The sequence below is a fragment of the Passer domesticus genome, chromosome 4, assembly GCF_036417665.1.
Source record: "Passer domesticus isolate bPasDom1 chromosome 4, bPasDom1.hap1, whole genome shotgun sequence".
Classification (NCBI taxonomy): domain Eukaryota; kingdom Metazoa; phylum Chordata; class Aves; order Passeriformes; family Passeridae; genus Passer; species Passer domesticus.
In genome coordinates, this window is record NC_087477.1 from 80,569,164 (window position 1) to 80,582,499 (window position 13,336).

At 40.2% G+C, this 13,336-nt stretch overlaps 2 long non-coding RNA genes across 2 annotated transcripts; both read right to left on the minus strand.

The window, feature by feature from the left end:
- Positions 1–1,806: 1,806 nt before the first annotated feature.
- On the minus strand, positions 1,807–8,248 carry LOC135299693 (uncharacterized). Its single transcript, XR_010361645.1, has 2 exons — positions 8,057–8,248; positions 1,807–2,257 (listed from the first exon to the last, which is right to left on the minus strand). It is a non-coding gene; the product is annotated as an uncharacterized LOC135299693 (long non-coding RNA).
- A 158-nt stretch (positions 8,249–8,406) lies between these two features.
- Positions 8,407–11,015, minus strand: LOC135300140 (uncharacterized). The gene is made up of 4 exons (XR_010362024.1): positions 10,886–11,015; positions 10,012–10,106; positions 8,752–8,862; positions 8,407–8,653 (listed from the first exon to the last, which is right to left on the minus strand). It is a non-coding gene; the product is annotated as an uncharacterized LOC135300140 (long non-coding RNA).
- Positions 11,016–13,336: the final 2,321 nt, after the last annotated feature.

The window sequence follows — 13,336 nt, forward strand, 5'->3', positions numbered from 1 at the left end:
TCTTTTTCCTCTCTTACATTAATTTTTTTGGCAATTTTCTCAGAATTTCCCTGAGATGAATTTTTCTGCCTATTACACACCTCTACTACTTTTTTTTTTTTTTTTTTTTTTTAGTAATCTCACACTTGTTAGCATTTGGAAGGATATCATAATAGCAGAGCAGCCATGCTGTTTTCATTGGCCATTTCAATGAAGAAAAATAGGCTGTGTGTGACATAACAAATAGACATAGAAGAAAAATTAAGTCCTATTTCTCAGAGGAACATCTAAAAGTGAGCCTATATATATAGGCTTAAGTCATCTAAATGACTTGATGCATATTTTTATTTTAGTATCTGCAGGAAGATGGATCCCAGCCCATTAAAACTAAAATTTCCAAAAAGACAGGCACTCTGATGTATCATCTGTCAAGGTAAAGGGACTAAGAACCTCTAGCTGACTGATATGATGGATTTTCACTTTCCTACTTACTTCAAGAAGGAAGAAAGTGTGGAGCTGAACAGCTGGTAACATTTGCTAAAAGATTATGGTGCTGAGATTCTGATTTAAATTTGACTTTTTGGTCGTAAACACATGAACAACACATGAAATGTTCTTATTCCTTAGCATATTTTCACTGGAAAAGAGTGATTCAACTGCTTCCTCTATAAAACCTATATAGGATTAAAGAGCAAAGAGGTCTCCAGCTGAAAAAAAAGACATCTATTTCCTGGAAAAGGAAGTCATGCAAGAGGCTCAAAGCTTTCTTTAGGGTAGCTGCTACCACCTTCTGTAAGACTGTTGAAACACATGTAAATGAGAAGTTTAAAAGTATATATATAGAAATATTTGGCAATATAATGAGACTCTTCCCTACATTGTCCCCGCTAGGTTTAGAGGTCCAAGACTTTCCTGGTGTACATTTGCAGGACAACCACGTGAAAATATCTCTGGCTACTCCACCATATGATGTAAATTTGGAAATATTTTAGCAGTGATGTGAAACAAGCCCACAAGCTGTCACAAATACTGTCAGCACCTCTTGTGTGTGCAAATAAAGAGAATATCCCATGGTATTTGCAGCCTTTGCCCAATAAGGACGTAAACTTTGTGAGTCATTTTGGCAAATTTCAGACGAAAATATTGGCTCACTAAAGGCAGACCAGGACCCTCAAACTTGTTCAGTTAAAAGCAAATCAATCAATCAATCAATTCATAGTGTTTTCCAAGCTTTGTCATCAGACTTTGTCTATCAAAAAGCCATCCAGAAGTGAAAAGCTGAAGCAGCATGTGAAACTCTGATAAATTATAGAATCATTTAGTAGAAAAGACAGCTAAGATCATAGAGGAATACTATTTTAGTGGTTTTCTGAGAGGAGTCTGTAAACCAAATGTGAACAAAATCCATCAGAACTCTGTAAAATCTAAATAATATCTGGATAATAAATGGGGTAAGTGATCAGACTGCACCCCTACATCATTCATCAACAAGAGCTTTCACTGATAAAAAAATAATATCAATAAAACACTGATTTCGCAGAACATTGTGAACCCTTTGGTGAGGTGGCCTGATTTGAGCTGCAGAAACTTCAATAAAACCAGGGAAACCATACAAATAGGAGCAGAAAATATGTCAGATATTTCAGATATGAAACCACGCCTTGCAAAGTAGTGAGTCCAAAACAGTGTTTAGATTTATAGAGGTCTGGAAAGCCTTTTTTACAGCCAAAGACTGAACAATATTGATTTGTTTAGTTTATCTGAGGAAAGATTATGATTAAGTCACCTTCTAATCTGTAAGTAGGAACACGGAGAGAAGACTTCTGATAATGGAAAGCTCTTTAATCTGGCTGACAGAAGCATGGCAAAAGCCAACGGACAAAATCACTTAAATTATTTTGGAAATGAAACACACATTTTAAAACCACGGGGATTCTGCGTAACAGATTACTAAAGCAACTTATTGATTACCCATCATTTTGAATCCTTGGTTTTGTTTTTTTTTTAAGAGTCCTAATGTTGTCAGAAGTTACAGCCTTGATGCAAGAAGCGCTCTGTGAAAGTGCATGAACTGCACCAGTTTCAAATAAAGTGAATGTGTTGGTTTTTTCTGAGTATATAACCTGTAAATCTTCAATATTAGACCATAGTGATGCACATCTGTAGCTTCTGAGATAAGTTGTATCATCCTTTGAGGAAAAATAAACTTCATAGTTGATAATTCTATTATTTTCTTTTCATTTAATGACATCTCCCAGTCTAGTTGGCTGGCTTGTGCCTGTTGGAAAGGAAAGTTGGTGTTATTTAACACTTCCAAAACATATGGCTCTGGGCTTCATTTTGTACACTACAGCTCACAGATTCCAAGAATTAATATCTTGTGTCCATCATTCTCCCACACACATCACTTGTTCTTTTTTTTTTTTTTTTAGTTGTCCCTGATATTTTTTAAGAAATCCAGAAAACTTCCTAGAGAGCAGCAGCACCTAAATACTCTTATAATCTTCATTTCTCTGGTATATTGGGTTGTTTATGCATCTATTGCTGCAGCTGAAGTTTTGCATGTGGTTTTAAAAGTTTCAAGTGGGACCAATATTTGTGGGAATATTACAGGATACTGCTAAAAATATATACTGACAGATCAGTTTAGTGTGCAAGAGGGAAGAATTTGACAGCATTTTCTAATACCTGTAAATTATAGTTCCTTTGTTTAGTAAAAAAAAAAAAATTAAGATAGGATGATTTCACATAGCAAAGCAAATAGAGACACCAAGCTATAAAGGGGGTGTGTGGAAGGTGTCATAAATTGTGCTCATCAAGCACTGGAAGACTTGAGCAGAGGTTTTGTAGCAGAAATGTTCAGGGAGGGCATATCAGTCCTAGTAAATAGAATTGGTGAGAAGTGATTTTTGATAAATAATGCAGGAACTGGCAGTAATTTTAACAAACAGTTCTGCTGGCTGGGAGTGACTCACTCCAGCACAGTAAAGACTTTGTTGTTAAAAGTACTTACACTCACATTAGGAGCCTGAAATCATCCCAGACATAATGGCCCACATTGAAAGAGCAGGAAACATTAAACAGATTGTCCAATCCAGAGAAAATAATCATAGGAAAATTTATTGAAAGGCAGTTCACCAAATAGCTTATCCTGCAGTTCAGTCCAGTGGGTTTTGCTCCCCTCATACCAAGACTCCCGCCTGTGATTTCAACTCAACAGCATGACTCTGTAAAATAGGTCTTTCCAAGACTACAAAACTAGGAGAGATTTTGGGGCAAGGACTGCGTGAGGATAGAAGCAACAATAAAACCCTTGTTCTGTAAAGAGGAGGGAAACCAGTGCAGCAGCAGCATGATTCATCCTCCTTAACTTCAGCCATCCAAAAGGTAGGTGTGGAATCAAAGTTAGTCATTCCTTTTTTGTCACTTGTGGAGGAAGATGTATCCTGCCTGCTTCAGAGAACTACTTTGGGAACTGCTATTTAGGAAGACTTCCCTCTCTCCATTGCCATGGAGGATACCCAGGGGAACAGCCAGCAGAAAGCAACATCTTCCAACCTAAATCCAGACAGGATTGCTCTGTCTCCAGGTTGCCAAGAGAAGCTGTGGCTGTGCCATCCCTGGGATTGTCCAGGGCCAGGTTGCACAGGGCTTGGAGCAACCTGGGATAGTGGAAGGTGTCCCTGGCTGTGGCAGGGGTTGGAATGAGATGATATTTAAGGTCTGTTCCAACCCAAACCATCCTGTGATTCTCAGAAGTCCCTTCATAAAGCCCACTCTGCTGAAACCAAGGCTCTGTAATTCACTCTCTCCAAGGTGTATGCACAAAGGAGTGTTGGTTTCAGCGCCTACACAAGGGTCAGTAAAATAACCAGATAGAAGAAAGATCAGGAGATAAGCAGAGGCAAAGTAAAATTAATCACAAGACCTCAAGAATCACACTTGGCATCTTCAGCCCATAGCAAAAAAATCCCAAATGCCCCACATTCCTAATCTCAGTGAATTGAGGCAAGGTAAAAAATTGTGTTCACATGAGATGATTTAACAAATATACTGTCCCAGCTGCTGAGGGTTCAGGGGGGAAAAAAAAGGTAAAAATTAGCAATGAAAGTATAAAAATGGAATGAAAGAGAAGTTCAGACTGGCATTGCATTAGATCATCATGGGAAAGGAACAGGAAAACTGTGGCAGCACTGAGACATCCCTGGGGTGGTTAAAAACCACTTGGGGACATGGTTTAGTGGTGGCCTGGGCAGTGCTGGGGAAATTGTTGGACTTGATGACCTTAGAGGACTTTTCCAACCTAAATGATTCTGTGATTTCCTTTTTTAACAGCTCTCTGCTTCAGAATGATTTACTGCAGGGTTTGTATTGATTTACAATTATTAGACAGTTATTGTAATTTATGTTGATAAAGCAATAAGGCAGTACTGAAAATATTTATTAAATATGAGAAACTTTGTAGCATTTAGATATTAATCAAAGTTGATCATCTACAGTATATGTGCTAATAAACCATTAGTGAATATTTAACCTGCAAACACAATGAAAAAATCTGATTGATTACCTCCTTCAGGAACAGAGGGACTTTGTGGGAATTTTGAATTATTTAAATTGTGACACAGCACAGGATTTAGGAGTGGGAAGCAATTTTACTGTGAGATTTTCTTTTGTAGTTGCTGAGTTCCTGATAAAAAGAGTGATGGAACTAATTTTGTTTCTTGTTGATTTAAACATTAGCAATCCTGGGGTTTGCAAAAACATTGAAGATAGTTTTAAGGGTGAGTCAGATACTCTATTGTATAATGGAATCATTTGCCTTCTTTGAAAATCAAATAATAAAATAACATAAAATGATATGCATAATAAAAAAAAAAAAGAAAGCCCCCAGTAACTCAGGCTTCTCAGCACTTTGTTGCAGAAGTCAGAGAAGGAAGTATTAGGGGTCAGTTTAGCATTTGCCTAAGAGACCTGATTAATTGGAGATTAAATGATTGTTTGTTCAGCAAATGGTGCAGAAGACTGGGCATGCTTCCCTAACCAGCTGAGCCAGGCTTTGCTAGGCACATCTCCAGGCTAGGGGACACTTCTCATGCTCACCCTGTCCTTGGAAAGTTGGAGGGATGCTGGAAGGGACACAGCCTGGAAAGGAGTTAATCCATTAAAGCCTCCTGGTTGATTAATTTTCTGCTTCAACTCATTTAGATTCTCATTCTGCTGATTGTTTCCTTTCAGGGAGGGCATTTGTGGAAAGGTTATCAACTTCTTGGAAGGACATAGCAAAGCCTCCAAGCACAAACCTAGCCTACTTTTCCAAATAAACAGCTGCAGACAAATCCTGGCTTCATTGATGGGAATGGAATTTTTCAGAGAATCACAGAATGGTTGGGGTTGGAAGGAACCTCTAAGATCATTTAGTCCAACCACTGAAGCAGGTTTTGAATATCTCCAATGAAAAAGACTCCACAACCTCTCCAGGCAGTCTGCTCCAGTGCTGTTACTCTCACAGGATAAATTATTTTCCTCATATTCAGGTGGAATTTCCCATGCTTCAGTATGTATGTGCCCACTCCCCATGGTCCTGTTGCTGAGCACCACAGAAAAAAGTCTGGCACCTTCCTCTTGACACCCACCATTAAGATATTTGTAGGCATTGATAAATCCACTCTCACATGTCTCTTCTTGTGGCTGAACAGCCTCAGCTCTCTCAGCCTTGCACTGTAAGGGACATGCTCCAGTCCTCTCTTCATCATCTCCAGGAGCTCCAGGTTCCTCCTGTCCTGAGGAGTAGAATTGCACACAGCACTTCAGATGTGGAATCTGGAATGTGGCTGAGCAGAGGGGCAGGATCACCTCCCTTAACCTCCTGGAAATTCTCTAATAAACCCCAGGATCCTGTTGGCCTTATTGGCACAAGGACATACTGCTTGCCATGGACACTTCTTGTTCAGCACAACCCCACATCCTTCTCCCCAGAGCTGCTCCATCAGGTCATCTCCACCCTGAGCTGGTGCCTGGGGTTGTTCCCCCCAGGTGCAGGACCCTGCGTTTGAATTTCAGAACTTTGCTAAAATTCGGGACCTTTTTTTGTCCTAACAAATGAATCAAGCACCAATTGCTTTTCGGACAACATTCCACTGGTAAAATAAACATACCTGATGTTTGTTGGATATTTTCTTAGTTCTTCACATATCACAGAATTCCAGAATGGCTTGGCTTGGAAGGGACCTTGAAGATCATCCACTTCCAATCCCCCTACCATGAGCAGGGACACCTTCCACTAGCCCAGGATGCTTCAAGCCCTGTCTGACCTAGGCTTGGACACTTGCAGGGATCCAGGGGCAGCCACAGCTTCTCCAGGCACCCTGTGCCAGAGCTCATCATCCTCACAGAGAAGGATTTCTGGTGCTCAGGGTTATTCTTCCCCAGGTACAGGACTCTGCTATTGCATTTGCAGGGTGCCTCGATGAAGGAGGAATGATGCATCTGACTCCATGTACTCACAGGTTAATTTATTACTTTATGATACTATATAATTCACAGCAGAATCCAATGAAACAATCACCTGTGGATAAACAATCTCCAAACACATTCCAAAGAAGCAAACACAGGAGAAGCAAATAAGATAAGAATTGTTTTCCTTTTTCTCTGAGGCTTCCCAGGAGAAAAATGCTGGGTGAAGGGATTTTTCAGAAAATATGAATGTGACACTCTGCATTTGCCTTTCTTGAGATTCACTGGGTTTCTCTTTACCCAACTCTCCAACCTGTCCAAAGTCCTGCTGAATGGCCCCACAACCTCCAGGTGGATCAGCCACTCCTCCCAGTTCTGTATCATCAGCAAACATGTTCAGGGGACACTGTCCCTTCATCCAGCTCACTGCTGAACAAAGAGAACAGGACTGAAGCCAGCACTGGCCCTTGAGGCACAACACTACCTACAAGCCTCCAAGTGGACTCTGCCACTAGACACAACCCTCTGGGCTCAATGAAAGTGGTCAGTGAAGACCAAAAGTTGGCCTTAAGAAAAATGTTTCAGCCCTGAGCAACGTGTGTATTAGAAGCAGTAAAAATTGGTTGCTTTTTAATTAGGACTGGGGAAAAGAGTAAATGGGCCATAACACACCATGTTCAGCATGGGTGGGACATGCAATGAAAATCCAGTTGCAGTAGAAAACTGCTTTCAGCAGGACAGCATAATATGAGGTGTGAAACATGAAGCTTTGTAGATAGGGAGTCTCACTACACAGAAGTTAGATATAATTACCAAAGGAAATTATAACATTATGGCAGAGATCAAGGACATGTATGATGCATTATGAGAAAGATCAGTCTGAACTGCAAGGGCTTCCCTTAAACTGTCTTAATTTAAGGTTATTTAAAACTTCCCCCAACACCTTATTTAGATTGGCTGCAAAAGTACACTGAGTGTTAAAAATTTCCTCTCTAAAGTTTTGATCTGTGAGCCATTAATATTTCCCTTAATTTAGCTTGTGTGCTATTTAAAAATCTGAATTGCCTCCCTATGGAAATGGATTTCTTGGAGGTAGTTATTCCATTACAGGGGATGATTATTTTGTTGTTCCCCACCACTCCACCAGTTTACACCGCCAGACTATTCTGCTTACTCACAGGAATGAGCCTTCACAAGGATTTTAAAATCCCAATCACAATATTGATACAAAATACTTTCCATTCTTCCTAGGTATTCATGGCACACACTGTAACAATCCATCTGTTACCAGCACCCTGCTCTGCAGAATGTTTAAACTGTGTGAATTAGGAGTAAAAATGGGTAGGATTTCTTTCTTTCACTATACCTGTGATTTGCTTAGCACAGTGAGCACGGGAGGAAGGAGAAAATAGCTTGGCTGATGTGTAGGTTTTGAATTTTTAATATTTTTGACTATTATTGTTAATATTGTCAGCTGTGCTGCCCCAGGAGTACATGAGATAATAATATAGCCAAGCATAGCTGTTAGCAGAGCTCTGATTTTAAAATACTTAAAATAGAGATGTTCTGCTATAGTTTCTCTGAGGACCTTTCTCGTAGGTGTAATCAGTGACAGAGGTATAACCTGTCTTTATCACATCCTGTCAGCAGCACTGATGTTTCCAGGACTTTTCCCCCACCATATCTGTATCGATGATTCATCTGACTGTGTTACTTGGATTTGTTCACAGATTTGTTTCTGTTGTTCAATGTAAAGATGATGTTAATACCCAGCAAAAGTGATGAAATTGTCTTTTACTTCACACTAGTTAATAAATCAATTTATACACCAGTGAAAAGCTGCAAAAAATTATTCTTTTTATCCACAAGACCCTCATGTTCATAGCTTCCATTTGTGTACTAGATATACTGGAGGGTGATAGTGAGAAAAAAAAAAGCAACTCTGTAGGTATATCCAGCGATTTTCTCCTTGGCAGCATTTAAAGAGGAAACAAAAGAAGTTAATTCAGTACGTGCCTCAACGTGGTAAATTTTCGACAGAAATTCTGCTTGCCCCCAACATTTTTACGAGTTCCAGGTGGAAATTCTATGGCCTCAATGATTCTGCAATATCTGGAGACAGCACAACCCATCAAAAGTGCAGGAATCATCCCGATCCTTCCCGTCTGCTGCCAGCAGAATACACAGCCAGCAATTCCCAAAGTCTCCCTCCGGCATTTCTCTGTTGGATTCACATAACATGTCAAAGAAATGATTTTTCTCTTTGATTACTGCAGTAAAATAAAAAGCACTGAAAAAAGCAACATCTGAGAAACTTACCTTGCAGTTCCATGAAAAATCCAGCTCCCTGTAAAGAAGTGTAATGAGGAGGGAGTCACGGTCGTTACTCCTTGTTACAGCACTTTAGAGTAACAATGCCATTTGGAGACCCTTGCAGCAGGAAAGTCAGAAAAAGCAAGTCAGCAATCAACTCCCCAGGCCAATAGACTAAGATATATCAACTCCAACTTTAGTGCATTTGGACTCTAAAGAAGCTCCCTGTGTTGGCTGAAATGCAAAGGCTGGAGCACAGCAATATTTTTCTGTCCTGTTGGCTTTTTCTACCTCTTTCCACCTGGCAGTAACACTTAGTAGTTAAAGCAGGAAATGGAATTCTGGCTCTAAAGGTCTAAAATTGAGTTATTGTCTTAAGTAATCATGGAGACAAATATATATATGTTCAGCTTTAAGGTACAGGTGCTTAAGTTTTGCTAAACCAATTTAGAATTAGGCAGCTAAGCACCTTTCAAAAGCTTACAAATCCCTTTCAATTTCTGGCCCCTCTTTTTTCCCCCCCTTCTTTTAGATTTCTGAGACAACAAGAAACATCTGTGGGCTTTTTTAGTGCTTTACTTTCAGTCCTGCCAATTATGTGCTGTTCTAATTAGAGTCAATGAGAGGTGTGGGCTTCTACTCCCCCTGTTAAAACATCATCAAATGAAACAGGGCATTTTATTCCAGCCTTCTTACTTGATTCAGCACATCACAGGTGTGGCAGTGAAGCTGTGAATATTTTTTTTTTTTGAAGCCCCGAGAAGGAAAGGAGATGGAGATGTATTTGTGCATTAAGAGCTACAATCATTTGATTATTCTGGTTTTACAACAGGTCTAAGTGGAACAAGCACAAACTGACCCAGAGAGCACAGTGACCTCCGAAATGGTGCAGGCCTGGCTATGCAAGGCTGTAACTACAAAAAAAATCTTTTTTAAGAGCTCAAGATAACCTCAGCTCAAGATAACCTCAACTCAATTTAGCATGTTTTCAATACAGCAGGAGGACATTTGAGGTCAAGATCTCAGGATCCCCTGTTCAACACTCACTATTTCCCTTTCCACTCCCTCTAGCCATTCCTGCTACTAGACTTGGCTGGCTTCACACCACACTGAATTGGCAATTTTTTCTCTTTGCATTAGAGAACAAATTCAAAAAAACAGCCATGTGTATCATGGATAGAAAGGCAGGGAGGGGATTTAAATCAGCTGGGAAATTCCGAGGCTGGAAATGCTTGTTTATAACAAAGGGAAACTAATGGGTCTTACTGAGTAGCACGATGTTCAACTCTGCTTTCTCACCACTACTCCCCATCAAACAGGGCTGCAGTTACATATTTGTCTGGGGAGGGATAATGAAGAAACTGTGAGTAGAAAACAAAGAGCTTGTTACCAGTCAAAGATTAGCCCATGTTGTAGCCCAGACATTTTCCCTGCAAGCAATATAGTCAGCAGAGCATAAAACTACATTTTACTGTTCAAGGTGCATTCAAATACAGTGGTGATAGCAGAAAAATACACAACTTTTAATAAGGCAGCAAAATAACTTGGATTTCTTATTTAGCCAGGAGATTAATTTCCTCACAATTTGCCAGATATTCAGGATGGAAAGCAGATTTCTGCTTAGAGCTGTTTGTCCCATCAAAGCCCATTGGGTTGACTTGTGTCAAAAAATTGGGAAGGCAATCCCAATTTAGATACCAGGTGCCTGCTTTGAAGATTGATGATTAACTTAAGAAAATCCAGTGTCCTGGCTTTCAAACCGCAGTGAAATTACATCTGGAGGAAGATCAGACTGGTTTTGTACCCTGCAAAGGGCCATAAATGTCAGTCACCTGTCACACATGATGTTGGCATTTATCACAGTGTATCAGTAGAAAAGAGTAAGTGGTAAACTATAATTCAGGATATAAGAGAATTGATTCTGTATGGCTTCAGGATGTTTTCTAATTAATTATTCAGAGGGGAAAAAAAACCCCAAAAAACAACTGCTGGTTCCCAATGGAAATAGAGAACAAAGTCATTTAATGAGCTGCCATAAAACACAAACAAGTTCAGTTGGCATTATGCAGATAAGCTCAAAGAACTTTTTCAAGATTATAGTTTAAAAGGGGACATATTTCAGAAGTTCTAACAACATTACCTCATCGTCCAGCTGTTTATATTGTACTTGCAGCTCCTTTGAAAAGATGCCAAAATAAAGTAAAATTGAATATTATCTGCAGAGAACTTCTCTGTGGAATAATCACCAGACTGCTTTTCATTATACCACAATTATATCATCAGCATCTAATGATCAGAATGCAGAGCAGCTGATTATTTTCATAATGCAATTACTTCATTACATCTTAGAAAACTCAGCTGCATGCAAACAGTTCTCTCCAAATAACCCATTTGTCTGATTAATCATCTGACGGGAACTCCTCTCTCTTGCCCCCTTTTAAACATTCACCTGTTTTCCCTGTGCTTCCTGTCTAACTTGGTCATTACAGCATTAATCACTCAGGAGGAAAGAGGAAGATGGGCTCTTTCTCAAAACATACAGAGAGATCCACATTTTCCAAGTGAGGCAAACGAAATTGTTCCCAGGGATTTGCCCTTGCCACTTTTTGTGTGTCCAAGTCTCAATGTATGCATAAAAATCAGGTATTTGTGCAGGGGTTTATTAGGTGACAAATGCAGGTGGCTAACACGATGCTCCCTGGTACACACAGTGTCTGGTGGGTGTTTTTTAGGCAGACATTTCCAAATAGCTGACTTTAACCCTCCTCACTGTCAAGAGGAATCTCTAAGGTTTTTGCTAATAACTGCTGTCTTTCATGTGTATTTTAAAATAACTTTAATCCTAGTGGAGCAAACTAGATAAAAATATAAAAGGCTGCAGTGTTTGATTGTTCAGCAGGATCGTTTATACAGAGATGCTGGAATAAAAATAATTAGCACTTCTAGGGACTTCCAGCTGAAGATCCGAAACCTTGTTTGTGGAAAAAAAATTAGTTGGGCTTACATTTACTCCATGCCTTTTGCAAAACTCAGTGACTCAAAGAAGAAATGTGAGGGCCAATGTACTGCTTATTTTAGTTGTTTTTTTGTGCTTTGCTCAAGTTCACAAATCCCAAACAAGAAGGCCAAGGAGGATCACACCTCCAGATTCCTAATCCCTCTCCCCAACAGATAGCCCAGATAGCCACGGTACCTTGAAGGACCAATCACATGCTCAGAAAGGGAGAACTTATAAAAGAAAATATTTTAGGCAAATCTACTGAGGCCTAGACATAAGAAGAACGATATTTAATTGAAAGAGAATCTGAATTAAATGCCCATATGAGAAACAGACTTATGAGATTGTAAAAGAAAAATTATTGTAGCAATTATGATAGTAATAACAATGCTATTAGAGATAGGATTCCTTTTGTAAAGTCTTCTGTCATTTTGGGCGAGTAATTTATTCATTTTAATTTCTGTAGACTGGTATGTTGATAATCAGCTTTACTCCAAAGGGTTTTTCTACAATTTGGAAGGGGAAGAAATTTGTAAAATTGGAGCTCCTTATGCTTGAAATCTAATTACAGCTACAGAATCCCCTCTGTCTAACGTTTTACTTCATAGTGGTCCAAGTCGCATCTATCACAGCTGGGTTTCTCTACAGCTGTTACACCTCTGCAATTTCATTTTGTTGGGTAGGTGATGAACAGCAAGTTTAGGCTTGATTTTTAAACAGAACTTTCCATTGGCTGCATTTTTACAGTTCCTGTTTAAGAAAGTTAAAAACCTTCCCAGCGAAAAATACAGAACCGCAGAATTCCAGAGTGGTTTGGGTGGAAAGGCACCTCAAAGAGCATTGTGTTCCAACCCCTGCCATTGACAGAAACACACTCCACAGAAAAGTCCACCTTCCCAACTTTGTCCAAGCTGGCCTTGGACACTTCCAGGGATCCAGGAGCAGCCACAGCTTCTCTAGGAAACATGTTTGAAGGCCTCACTACCTTCAAAGGGAAGAATTTCACAAAATCCCATCTGTCTCTGCTCTCTGGCCGTGTGAAGCCATTCCCTGTGTCCTGTTCCTCTGTCCCTTGTCCACAGTCTCTCTCCAGCTCTCCTGGAGCCCCTTTAGGCCCTGCAAAGGTCTTTGAAATTCCCCCTGGAGCCTTTTCTTCTCCAGGTGAACACCCCCAGGTCTCCCAGCCTGGCTCCAGAGCAGAGGGACTTCAGCCCTTGGGGCATCTCTGTAGCTTCCTCTGGACCCTCTCTAACAGGTCCAGGACTTTCTTGTGCTGAAGAAGCCAGAGCTGGGATCACCCTGACCAAGGTACAGCTCCTTGTCTTGGATATGATGTTTTCCTGGGCACACTAACCAAGCTTGTCCAGGTACCCCTGGAGGTCTGTGCTCTTTTCTTGCACCCCTCGGCCTCATGTCACCAAGGGTGCCCTCAATTCCACTCTCTGTGGCACCGATAAAGAGCCCTGGTCCCAAGGCAGAGCTCTGAGGGACATCCCTCATTCCTGGCCTCCACCTGGGCATGGATCTGATATCTTATGAAAGCTGACCTAGAGCAAAGACTAGACAGGGCTAAAGAATAAAACAGGGATTTAT